This window comes from Salvelinus namaycush, chromosome 23, assembly GCF_016432855.1.
Source record: "Salvelinus namaycush isolate Seneca chromosome 23, SaNama_1.0, whole genome shotgun sequence".
Taxonomy (NCBI): Eukaryota; Metazoa; Chordata; class Actinopteri; order Salmoniformes; family Salmonidae; genus Salvelinus; species Salvelinus namaycush.
This window is the reverse complement of record NC_052329.1, coordinates 27,751,290-27,764,861: the sequence shown is the minus strand read 5'-3', so window position 1 is coordinate 27,764,861 and position 13,572 is coordinate 27,751,290.

Below are 13,572 nucleotides of genomic sequence, written 5' to 3'. Positions count from 1 at the left end.
CCGCGTTGAGGATCAGCGTGGCTGAGGTGTTGCCTATCTTCACCACCTGAGGTTGGCAAGTCAGGAAGTCCAGGACCCAGATGCACAGGGTGGGGTTCAGACCCAGAGCCCCAAGCTTAGTGATGAGCTTTGAGGGCACTATGGTGTTGAAGGCTGAGCTGTAGTCGATCAACAGCATTCTTACATGGGTATTCCTCTTGTCCAGATGGGATAGGACAGTGTACAGTGCGATGGCATTTGTGTTATTCGTGGATCTGTTGGGGCGGTATGCAAATCGTAGTGGGTCTAGGGTGTCAGGTAAGGTGGAGGTGATATGGTCCATAACTAGCCTCTCAAAGCACTTCATGATGACAGAAGTGAGTGCTACTGGGCGATAGTAATTTAGTTTATTACCTTATTATAGTCCCCAGCTACAATAAATGTCGTTTCATTACTAAACTTCCCAAATTATATTGCCTTATCAGAATATAAGGTGATAGTTACAGTCATTGCCCTGTTGTATGAATAACTCCCAAAGAGGCATAAGTTAAACAAGTCCACAGGGAGAACAAAATACACTATAATATGTGACCGACCGGCTCGATTTGTTTTTATGTAGCAACATTTGAAGTTGACTCAGAGATACATAATTGTATATCATACACTACAGTTGAGGAACAATGGGAAAGTAACTCTGCTTTGAATTTGATAAACTTGTAACCTTACTTTTGAGAAAATGGCCTTTGAATGTTTTGGTACTACTACTGCAGAGCTCTTCTTTGTCTACACCCATTCAGTAATCATTCACACCCTCTTAAGCTTTAGCCCCACCAATCTCTTTAAGGGTTGGTCCGAGCGTTCGGTCCTAACAACAGCAGTCAAGCACCCAAGCTAACTGGCTAACGTTGGCTAGCTCGCTAGCTACTTCCAGACACAAATGAGAGAACAACTCACTCTGACTATTTCACTCTCCCAAGCAGAGCTGGTTAGGCTGTTTTTATGTTATCCAGAGCATTGGTGACAGCAACTATGCTGCTGGCAACAATTTAATTATGCTTTTTTGCCACCGGTTATATTCAACAGGTGTTGAGCATTCTTAAATTTGTCAGTTATTCTGTGCTCTGGCACACGAGAGTTCTCTGAAATCAGAGTAGATAGACAGAGCGAATTTACCACGCCTATCAACAGTTTTAGCAGTGACATCATTAACATTCTATTGAAATGGTTACTTGCATAGTGGAGTCTTTTGTTAAGACATGTAGCTAGGTAGCTAGCGAAACAATGAACCATAATCTCAACTCATGACGTTACTACCCTGCATGAATCTGCAGGCAGCTAACCAGACAGGTTCAATGTTAGCTAGCTAAAATTAGACTATAACTAGCAAAGCAAATTACCCTGAGATACGAATAATATTACTACACAGATCATAGCTAGCTAACAGTACACCTTAACTTAAAATGAAAACGACTTTCTGACAAAATTAGAAACGTGTAATATCTGAACATGTAGCTAGCTAGACTATCTTACCCATGGATGGATGGACATGGATGGACACTTCTCCCTCTCTGTCACGGATGCCATGGTTGCCCTTAGTTTGAAGATGTAATCCGGAGACAGGTGTTTTCTCCATCTCCTTAGCTATCAAACTCTAATTCCACTGATTTCAAAACTCGGTCCCTCAGAAAGTGAAGAGCAACACTTATGCAGTTCTACTACACAATATATATACACTGCTCAAAAAAATAAAGGGAACACTTAAACAACACAATGTAACTCCAAGTCAATCACACTTCTGTGAAATCAAACTGTCCACTTAGGAAGCAACACTGATTGACAATAAATTTCACATGCTGTTGTGCAAATGGAATAGACAAAAGGTGGAAATTATAGGCAATTAGCAAGACACCCCCAATAAAGGAGTGATTCTGCAGGTGGTGACCACAGACCACTTCTCAGTTCCTATGCTTCCTGGCTGATGTTTTGGTCACTTTTGAATGCTGGCGGTGCTCTCACTCTAGTGGTAGCATGAGACGGAGTCTACAACCCACACAAGTGGCTCAGGTAGTGCAGCTCATCCAGGATGGCACATCAATGCAAGCTGTGGCAAGAAGGTTTGCTGTGTCTGTCAGCGTAGTGTCCAGAGCATGGAGGCGCTACCAGGAGACAGGCCAGTACATCAGGAGATGTGGATAGGCCGTAGGAGGGCAACAACCCAGCAGCAGGACCGCTACCTCCGCCTTTTTTGAGCAGTGTATATATAAGCTGTGTTAGACAGGATTACCTACACATACTGACCAGCTCAAATAGACAGAACTTGCTGCATGGCATACCAATTTTTGTATTTTTTATTTCACCTTTATTTATCCAGGTAGGCTAGTTGAGAACAAGTTCTCATTTACAACTGCGACCTGGCCAAGATAAAGCAAAGCAGTGTGACAAAAAACAACACAGAGTTACACGTGAGTTAAACAAAAGTACAGTCAATAACACAATAGAAAAATCTATATACAGTGTGTGAAAATGGAGTAAGGAGGTAAGGCAATAAACAGGCCATGGTAGCGAAGTAATTACAATTTAGCAAATTAACACTGGATAGATAGATGTGCAGATGATGTGCAAGTAGAAATACTGGTGTGCAAAAGAACAAAAAAAGTAAATAAAAACAATATGGGGATGAGGTAGTTGGATGGGCTATTTACAGATGAGCTGTGTACAGCTGCAGCGATCGGTAAGCTGCTCAGATAGCTGATGCTTAAAGTTAGTGAGGGAGATATAAGTCTCCAACTTCAGCGATTTTTGCAATTTATTCCAGTCATTGGCAGCAGAGAACTGGAAGGAAAGGCGGCCAAAGGAGGTGTTGGCTTTGGGGATGACCAGTGAGATATACCTTCTGGAGCGCGTGCTACGGGTGGGTGTTGTTATGGTGACCAATTAGCCGAGATAAGATGGAGCGTTACCTAGCAAAGACTTAGATAGATGACCTGGAGTCAGTGGGTCTGGCGACGAATATGTAGCGAGGGCCAGCCGACGAGAGCATACAGGTCGCAGTGGTGGGTAGTATATGGGGCTTTGGTGATAAAACAGATGCCACTGTGATAGACTGCATCCAGTTTGCTGAATAGAGTGTTGGAGGCTATTTTGTTAATGACATCACCGAAGTCGAGGATCGGTAGGATAGTCAGTTTTACGAGGGTATGTTTGGCAGCGTGAGTGAAGGATGCTTTGTTGCGAAACAGGAAGCCGATTCTAGATTTAATTTTGGATTGGAGATGCTTAATATGAGTCTGGAAGGAGAGTTTACAGTCTAGCCAGACACCTAGGTATTTGTAGTTGTCCACATATTCTAAGTCAGAACCGTCCAGAGTAGTGATGCTAGTCGGGCGGGCGGGTGCGGGCAGCGAATGGTTGAAGAGCATGCATTTAGTTTTACTAGCGTTTAAGAGAAGTTGAAGGAGTGTTGTATGGCATTGAAACTTGTTTGGAGTTTTTTTTACTACAGTGTCCAAAGTATACAGAGAAAAGAGTCGGCCCAAAGAATTGAACCCTGTGGTACCCCATAAAGACTGCCAGGGGTCCGGACAACAGGCCCTCCGATTTGACACACTGAACTTTATCTGAGAAGTAGTTGGTGAACCAGGCGAGGCAGTCATTTGAGAAACCAAGGCTGTTGAGTCTGCCGATAAGATTATGGTGATTGAGAGAGTCAAAAGCCTTGGCCAGGTCGATGAAGACGGCTGCACCGTACTGTCTTTTATCAATGGTGGTTATGATATCGTTTAGTACCTTGAGCGTGGCTGAGGTGCACCCGTGACCGGCTCGGAAACCGGATTGCACAGCGGGGAAGGTACGGTGGGATTCGAAATGGTCAGTGATCTGTTCCTTGGCTTTCGAAGACTTTAGAAAGTCAGGGCAGGATGGATATAGGTCTGCAACACTTTGGGTCTAGAGTGTCACCCCCTTTGAAGATGGGGATGATCGCGGCAGCTTTCCAATCTTTAGGAATCTCGAACGATACGAAAGAGACGTTGAACAGACTAGTAATAGGGGTTGCAACAATGGCGGCGGATAATTTTAGAAAGAGAAGGTCCAGATTGTCTAACCCAGCTGATTTGTACGGGTCCAGGTTTTGCAGCTCTTTCAGAACATCTGCTATCTGGATTTGGGTGAAGGAGAAGCTGGGGAGGCTTGGGCAAGTAGCTGCGGGGGGTGCGGAGCTGTTGGCCGGGCTTGTGGTAGCCAGGAGGAAAGCATGGCCAGCCGTAGAGAAATGCTTATTGAAATTCTCAATTATCGTGGATTTATCGGTGGTGACATGTGTTTCCTAGCCTTAGGGCATTGGGCAGCTGGGAGGAGGTGCTCTTATTCTCCATGGACTTTACAGTGTCCCAAAAGTTTTTGGAGTTAGAGCTACAGGATGCAAATTTCTGTTTGAAAAAGCTAGCCTTTGCTTTCGTAACTGACTGTGTGTATTGGTTCCTGACTTCCCTGAAAAGTTGCATATCGCGGGGACTATTCGATGCTAGTGCAGTACGCCACAGGATGTTTTTGTGCTGGTCGAGGGCAGTCAGGTCTGGAGTGAACCAAGGACTATATCTGTTCTTAGTTTTACATTTTTTGAAAGGGGCATGCTTATGTAAGATGCTGAGGAAATTGCTTTTAAAGAACAACCAGGCATCCTCTAGTGACGGGGATGAGGTCAATATCCTTCCAGGATACCCGGGCCAGGTTGATTAGAAAGGCCTGCTCGCAGAAGTGTTTTAGGGAGCGTTTGACAGTGATGAGGGGTGGTTGTTTGACCGCGGACCCATAACGGATGCAGGCAATGAGGCAGTGATCGCTGAGGTCCTGATTGAAAACAGTGTATTCGGAGAGCAAGTTGGTCCGGATAATATCTATGAGGGTGCCCATGTTTACGGATTTAGGGTTGTACCTGGTGGGTTCCTTGATCATTTGTGTGAGATTGAGGGCATCTAGCTTAGATTGTAGAACGGCCGGGGTGTTAAGTATATCCCCGTTTAGGTCACCTAACAGAACGAACTCTGAAGATAGATGGGGGGCAATCAATTTACATATGGTGGCCAGGGCACAGCTGGGAGCTGAGGGGGGTCTATAACAGGTGGCAACAGTGAGAGACTTATTTCTGGAGAGATTAATTTTTTAAATTAGAAGCTCAAACTGTTTGTGCATTGACCTGGAAAGTATGACAGAACTTTGCAGGCTATCTCTGCAGTAGATTGCAACTCCTCCCCCTTTGGCAGTTCTATCTTGACGGAAAATGTTGTAGTTGGGGATGGAAATCTCAGAATCTCAAAACTCATCTCGCGGCATGTCCAGCCCTCTCATTATCTCAGCCAATCATGGCTAGCGGGAAGGTTGCTGACTTTTTCTGTGGCTAAACCAACTAGGCTCGCAATTTAACAATTGTATTTGTATTTACAGACTTGTGTATACAAGTTTGCTATTAAGGCACATGAAAGTTCACATGTTCCAGAAGGCATTTCTGCCAAAAAACGCATTTTGATTTAAAAAAAGCTTATGTTCAAATGGCTCTCCTGTGAGGTAGTGAGGTGCAACATACGCCTAGTTTACTGAAACGAGTCACATATGTAAAGCAAACGAGTAGTGTACTACATTCTGTCCCTTTCTATCAACCACATTCCACAAGTTATTCTTTGTCAGCTCATATCACACTTGCGACACTTACCAAAATTATGAGTTCACCAAAGTCCATTCCCACTGAGCACGCTGATAGACCAGGCATGGTTCTGGGCTCAGGTTACCCATGGTGCACTCTGTTACAGGGTTCACTGGGCAGCTGTCACCTGCACCTTGCTTACAATCTCCAAGGGACTCCAACATGATAATGAAAACATTACAAAACTCTCAAAACACTACGCAACAAAACTCATGAGAAACACTGCTTGGAAAGAAACTCTCAGAACAAATGTTCAAAACATTAGTGCAAAACAGGAGTGCATGGTGCATTCGTGTCATTTTCACTCTTTCAACTTACATTCTTTGTGTGGATGTTTTTCATGCAGGCATGTTTCTCGCTCAGTGGTCAACAACTACTGTTTTGTTGGAAAGTTTTCTCCTGATATGAATGGAAATAGCCAACAGGCTAATAGCTGGGAATATCTACCTGCAGAGCCATTAAGCTTCTCCCAGACCAAACAGACCAAACAGTGGCTGCGTCCCAAATGGCACCCTAGTCCCTATTTAGTGCACTACATTTGACAAGAGCTCTATGGGTGCCATGTGTGACTCAGCCAGAGTTAATGTGTCTGAAGCTGAGGCTGAAGCTGAGGTGATTAGAGAGAGGAAACAGGAGAAGTGTCGTCACGCTCTGCTCTGAAAGCCACATGTAAACATCTACTTGTGGAAAAAAGATCCCAAATACTTCTCCTCCTGATTCTAACGCAACCAGACCTGGGTTCAAATACTATTTTTAAATCATTTCAAATACTTTACCTGTGCTTGATTGAGTTTGCCTGGCTTAATGGATCAATATAATTGTCCCAAAACTGCAAACCCTGCCCATCTGGCACTCCAGGCAGGTTAAAACAAACGCTCAAAGTATTTGAAAGATTTCAATTAGTATTTTAACCCAGGTCTGAACCCAACCAACCACTGTACTAGACGAGCCAGCGGGGGAGGAAGGTACAGACTGCAGACATTCAGACAACACTCTCTGTTGGGTAAAATGATACAAATAAATATTTATAGCACAACTTATAGTGATGTAAGCAGAAAAGGCCTCAAAACTCTTCCACGCTGGTGTGTCTGTGATGGATTGGCAGGGCCAGCCCTAGCCTTTTGGGGGCCCTAAGCAACATTTTGTTGCAATTTCCTGCAATTCTACACATTTTTCCATGTGGCTCAGAGAAACATTTGCAGTTTTACAGCTAATTTCCTGCAATTCTACACATTTTGCCATGACTTATGCCATGTTAATATGATATCTGAGTGAGAGTGACTAACAGAATAAATGGGGGCCCCTGGGCACGTGCCCTTCTTGCCCGGTCGATAATTAGAGCATGATTACTACAAGTTTAGATAGCTGGCTAGACTAACTTACCAATCTAAAAATGTTAGCTGACATGGCTAATTGAGTGACTGCCAATGACTGACATAACTAGAGGAAAAATGCTGGTTTACAACCAAATGTCAAAATTGCACCTTGTGTATTTTAATATTCTAACTTTCAACAGTAAGTTGATACACCGACTGAGTTCCCCAAAAATTATATATATGCGGTATATCATTAAACTACAGCAGAACTATTGTTAAGTTACTGTAGTCATGAACTTACAGCAGAACTATTGTTATGGTACAGTAGTCATGAAACTATAGGACTATTACTATGGTACAGTAGTCATGAAACTAGAGCAGGACTAGTGTTAGGGTAGTCAGGAAACTACAGGACTATTACTATGGTACAGTAGTCAAGAAACTACAGCAGGACTAGTGTTATGGTCCAGTAGTCATGAAACTACAGCAGGACTAGTGTTATGGTACAGTAGTCATGAAACTACAGCAGGACTAGTGTTATGGTCCAGTAGTCATGAAACTACAGGAGGACTAGTGTTATGGTCCAGTAGTCATGAAACTACAGGACTAGTGTTATGGTCCAGTAGTCATGAAACTACAGCAGGACTAGTGTTATGGTCCAGTAGTCATGAAACTACAGCAGGACTAGTGTTATGGTACAGTAGTCATGAAACTACAGCAGGACTAGTGTTATGGTCCAGTAGTCATGAAACTACAGGACTATTGTTATGGTAAAGTAGTCATGAAACTACAGCAGGACTAGTGTTATGGTCCAGTAGTCATGAAACTACAGCAGGACTAGTGTTATGGTCCAGTAGTCATGAAACTACAGCAGGACTAGTGTTATGGTACAGTAGTCATGAAACTACAGGACTATTGTTATGGTACAGTAGTCATGAAACTACAGCAGGACTAGTGTTATGGTCCAGTAGTCATGAAACTACAGCAGGACTAGTGTTATGGTACAGTAGTCATGAAACTACAGCAGGACTAGTGTTATGGTCCAGTAGTCATGAAACTACAGCAGGACTAGTGTTATGGTACAGTAGTCATGAAACTACAGCAGGACTAGTGTTATGGTACAGTAGTCATGAAACTACAGCAGGACTAGTGTTATGGTCCAGTAGTCATGAAACTACAGGACTATTGTTATGGTAAAGTAGCCATGAAACTACAGTTTAACTAGTGTTATGGTACAGTAGTCATGAAACTACAGGAGGACTAGTGTTATGATACAGTAGTCATGAAACTACAGGACTAGTGTTATGGTCCAGTAGTCATGAAACTACAGGACTAGTGTTATGGTACAGTAGTCATGAAACTACAGGACTAGTGTTATGGTCCAGTAGTCATGAAACTACAGGACTATTGTTATGGTACAGTAGTCATGAAACTACAGGAGGACTAGTGTTATGGTCCAGTAGTCATGAAACTACAGGACTAGTGTTATGGTCCAGTAGTCATGAAACTACAGGACTAGTGTTATGGTCCAGTAGTCATGAAACTACAGCAGGACTAGTGTTATGGTACAGTAGTCATGAAACTACAGGACTAGTGTTATGGTCCAGTAGTCATGAAACTACAGGACTAGTGTTATGGTCCAGTAGTCATGAAACTACAGCAGGACTAGTGTTATGGTCCAGTAGTCATGAAACTACAGGACTATTGTTATGGTACAGTAGTCATGAAACTACAGGAGGACTAGTGTTATGGTCCAGTAGTCATGAAACTACAGGACTAGTGTTATGGTACAGTAGTCATGAAACTACAGGACTAGTGTTATGGTCCAGTAGTCATGAAACTACAGGACTAGTGTTATGATGCAGTAGTCATGAAACTACAGGAGGACTAGTGTTATGGTACAGTAGTCATGAAACTACAGGACTAGTGTTATGGTCCAGTAGTCATGAAACTACAGCAGGACTAGTGTTATGGTACAGTAGTCATGAAACTACAGCAGGACTAGTGTTATGGTACAGTAGTCATGAAACTACAGGACTATTGTTATGGTACAGTAGTCATGAAACTACAGCAGGACTAGTGTTATGGTCCAGTAGTCATGAAACTACAGCAGGACTAGTGTTATGGTACAGTAGTCATGAAACTACAGCAGGACTAGTGTTATGGTACAGTAGTCATGAAACTACAGCAGGACTAGTGTTATGGTACAGTAGTCATGAAACTACAGGACTAGTGTTATGGTACAGTAGTCATGAAACTACAGGACTATTGTTATGGTACAGTAGTCATGAAACTACAGCAGGACTAGTGTTATGGTCCAGTAGTCATGAAACTACAGGACTAGTGTTATGGTCCAGTAGTCATGAAACTACAGCAGGACTAGTGTTATGGTCCAGTAGTCATGAAACTACAGCAGGACTAGTGTTATGGTACAGTAGTCATGAAACTACAGGACTATTGTTATGGTACAGTAGTCATGAAACTACAGCAGGACTAGTGTTATGGTCCAGTAGTCATGAAACTACAGCAGGACTAGTGTTATGGTACAGTAGTCATGAAACTACAGGACTAGTGTTATGGTACAGTAGTCATGAAACTACAGCAGGACTAGTGTTATGGTCCAGTAGTCATGAAACTACAGGACTAGTGTTATGGTACAGTAGTCATGAAACTACAGGAGGACTATTGTTATGGTCCAGTAGTCATGAAACTACAGGACTAGTGTTATGGTCCAGTAGTCATGAAACTACAGGACTAGTGTTATGGTAAAGTAGTCATGAAACTACAGCAGGACTAGTGTTATGGTACAGTAGTCATGAAACTACAGGACTAGTGTTATGGTCCAGTAGTCATGAAACTACAGGAGGACTATTGTTATGGTCCAGTAGTCATGAAACTACAGGACTAGTGTTATGGTCCAGTAGTCATGAAACTACAGGACTAGTGTTATGGTAAAGTAGTCATGAAACTACAGCAGGACTAGTGTTATGGTACAGTAGTCATGAAACTACAGGACTAGTGTTATGGTCCAGTAGTCATGAAACTACAGGACTAGTGTTATGGTACAGTAGTCATGAAACTACAGCAGGACTAGTGTTATGGTCCAGTAGTCATGAAACTACAGCAGGACTAGTGTTATGGTCCAGTAGTCATGAAACTACAGGACTATTGTTATGGTAAAGTAGTCATGAAACTACAGGACTATTGTTATGGTACAGTAGTCATGAAACTACAGGACTAGTGTTATGGTACAGTAGTCATGAAACTACAGGAGGACTAGTGTTATGGTACAGTAGTCATGAAACTACAGGACTAGTGTTATGGTCCAGTAGTCATGAAACTACAGGAGGACTAGTGTTATGGTCCAGTAGTCATGAAACTACAGGACTAGTGTTATGGTACAGTAGTCATGAAACTACAGTTTAACTAGTGTTATGGTCCAGTAGTCATGAAACTACAGGAGGACTAGTGTTATGGTACAGTAGTCATGAAACTACAGGACTAGTGTTATGGTAAAGTAGTCATGAAACTACAGGACTATTGTTATGGTACAGTAGTCATGAAACTACAGGACTAGTGTTATGGTCCAGTAGTCATGAAACTACAGGACTAGTGTTATGGTCCAGTAGTCATGAAACTACAGCAGGACTAGTGTTATGGTCCAGTAGTCATGAAACTACAGGACTAGTGTTATGGTACAGTAGTCATGAAACTACAGCAGGACTAGTGTTATGGTACAGTAGTCATGAAACTACAGCAGGACTAGTGTTATGGTCCAGTAGTCATGAAACTACAGGAGGACTAGTGTTATGGTCCAGTAGTCATGAAACTACAGGAGGACTAGTGTTATGGTCCAGTAGTCATGAAACTACAGGACTAGTGTTATGGTAAAGTAGTCATGAAACTACAGCAGGACTAGTGTTATGGTACAGTAGTCATGAAACTACAGGACTAGTGTTATGGTCCAGTAGTCATGAAACTACAGGAGGACTATTGTTATGGTCCAGTAGTCATGAAACTACAGGACTAGTGTTATGGTCCAGTAGTCATGAAACTACAGGACTATTGTTATGGCACAGTAGTCATGAAACTACAGGACTATTGTTATGGTACAGTAGTCATGAAACTACAGCAGGACTAGTGTTATGGTCCAGTAGTCATGAAACTACAGCAGGACTAGTGTTATGGTACAGTAGTCATGAAACTACAGCAGGACTAGTGTTATGGTACAGTAGTCATGAAACTACAGCAGGACTAGTGTTATGGTACAGTAGTCATGAAACTACAGGACTAGTGTTATGGTACAGTAGTCATGAAACTACAGGACTATTGTTATGGTACAGTAGTCATGAAACTACAGCAGGACTAGTGTTATGGTCCAGTAGTCATGAAACTACAGGACTAGTGTTATGGTCCAGTAGTCATGAAACTACAGCAGGACTAGTGTTATGGTCCAGTAGTCATGAAACTACAGCAGGACTAGTGTTATGGTACAGTAGTCATGAAACTACAGGACTATTGTTATGGTACAGTAGTCATGAAACTACAGCAGGACTAGTGTTATGGTCCAGTAGTCATGAAACTACAGCAGGACTAGTGTTATGGTACAGTAGTCATGAAACTACAGGACTAGTGTTATGGTACAGTAGTCATGAAACTACAGCAGGACTAGTGTTATGGTCCAGTAGTCATGAAACTACAGGACTAGTGTTATGGTACAGTAGTCATGAAACTACAGCAGGACTAGTGTTATGGTACAGTAGTCATGAAACTACAGGACTAGTGTTATGGTCCAGTAGTCATGAAACTACAGGAGGACTATTGTTATGGTCCAGTAGTCATGAAACTACAGGACTAGTGTTATGGTCCAGTAGTCATGAAACTACAGGACTAGTGTTATGGTAAAGTAGTCATGAAACTACAGCAGGACTAGTGTTATGGTACAGTAGTCATGAAACTACAGGACTAGTGTTATGGTCCAGTAGTCATGAAACTACAGGAGGACTATTGTTATGGTCCAGTAGTCATGAAACTACAGGACTAGTGTTATGGTCCAGTAGTCATGAAACTACAGGACTAGTGTTATGGTAAAGTAGTCATGAAACTACAGCAGGACTAGTGTTATGGTACAGTAGTCATGAAACTACAGGACTAGTGTTATGGTCCAGTAGTCATGAAACTACAGGACTAGTGTTATGGTACAGTAGTCATGAAACTACAGCAGGACTAGTGTTATGGTCCAGTAGTCATGAAACTACAGCAGGACTAGTGTTATGGTCCAGTAGTCATGAAACTACAGGACTAGTGTTATGGTCCAGTAGTCATGAAACTACAGGACTAGTGTTATGGTACAGTAGTCATGAAACTACAGGACTAGTGTTATGGTACAGTAGTCATGAAACTACAGGAGGACTAGTGTTATGGTACAGTAGTCATGAAACTACAGGACTAGTGTTATGGTCCAGTAGTCATGAAACTACAGGAGGACTAGTGTTATGGTCCAGTAGTCATGAAACTACAGGACTAGTGTTATGGTACAGTAGTCATGAAACTACAGTTTAACTAGTGTTATGGTCCAGTAGTCATGAAACTACAGGAGGACTAGTGTTATGGTACAGTAGTCATGAAACTACAGGACTAGTGTTATGGTAAAGTAGTCATGAAACTACAGGACTAGTGTTATGGTACAGTAGTCATAAAACTACAGGACTATTGTTATGGTACAGTAGTCATGAAACTACAGGACTATTGTTATGGTACAGTAGTCATGAAACTACAGGACTAGTGTTATGGTCCAGTAGTCATGAAACTACAGCAGGACTAGTGTTATGGTCCAGTAGTCATGAAACTACAGGACTATTGTTATGGTACAGTAGTCATGAAACTACAGGACTAGTGTTATGGTCCAGTAGTCATGAAACTACAGCAGGACTAGTGTTATGGTCCAGTAGTCATGAAACTACAGGACTAGTGTTATGGTACAGTAGTCATGAAACTACAGCAGGACTAGTGTTATGGTACAGTAGTCATGAAACTACAGGACTATTGTTATGGTACAGTAGTCATGAAACTACAGGACTAGTGTTATGGTCCAGTAGTCATGAAACTACAGCAGGACTAGTGTTATGGTCCAGTAGTCATGAAACTACAGGACTAGTGTTATGGTACAGTAGTCATGAAACTACAGCAGGACTAGTGTTATGGTACAGTAGTCATGAAACTACAGCAGGACTAGTGTTATGGTCCAGTAGTCATGAAACTACAGGAGGACTAGTGTTATGGTCCAGTAGTCATGAAACTACAGGAGGACTAGTGTTATGGTCCAGTAGTCATGAAACTACAGGACTAGTGTTATGGTACAGTAGTCATGAAACTACAGCAGGACTAGTGTTATGGTACAGTAGTCATGAAACTACAGGACTAGTGTTATGGTCCAGTAGTCATGAAACTACAGGAGGACTATTGTTATGGTCCAGTAGTCATGAAACTACAGGACTAGTGTTATGGTCCAGTAGTCATGAAACTACAGGACTAGTGTTATGGTAAAGTAGTCATGAAACTACAGCAGGACTAGTGTTA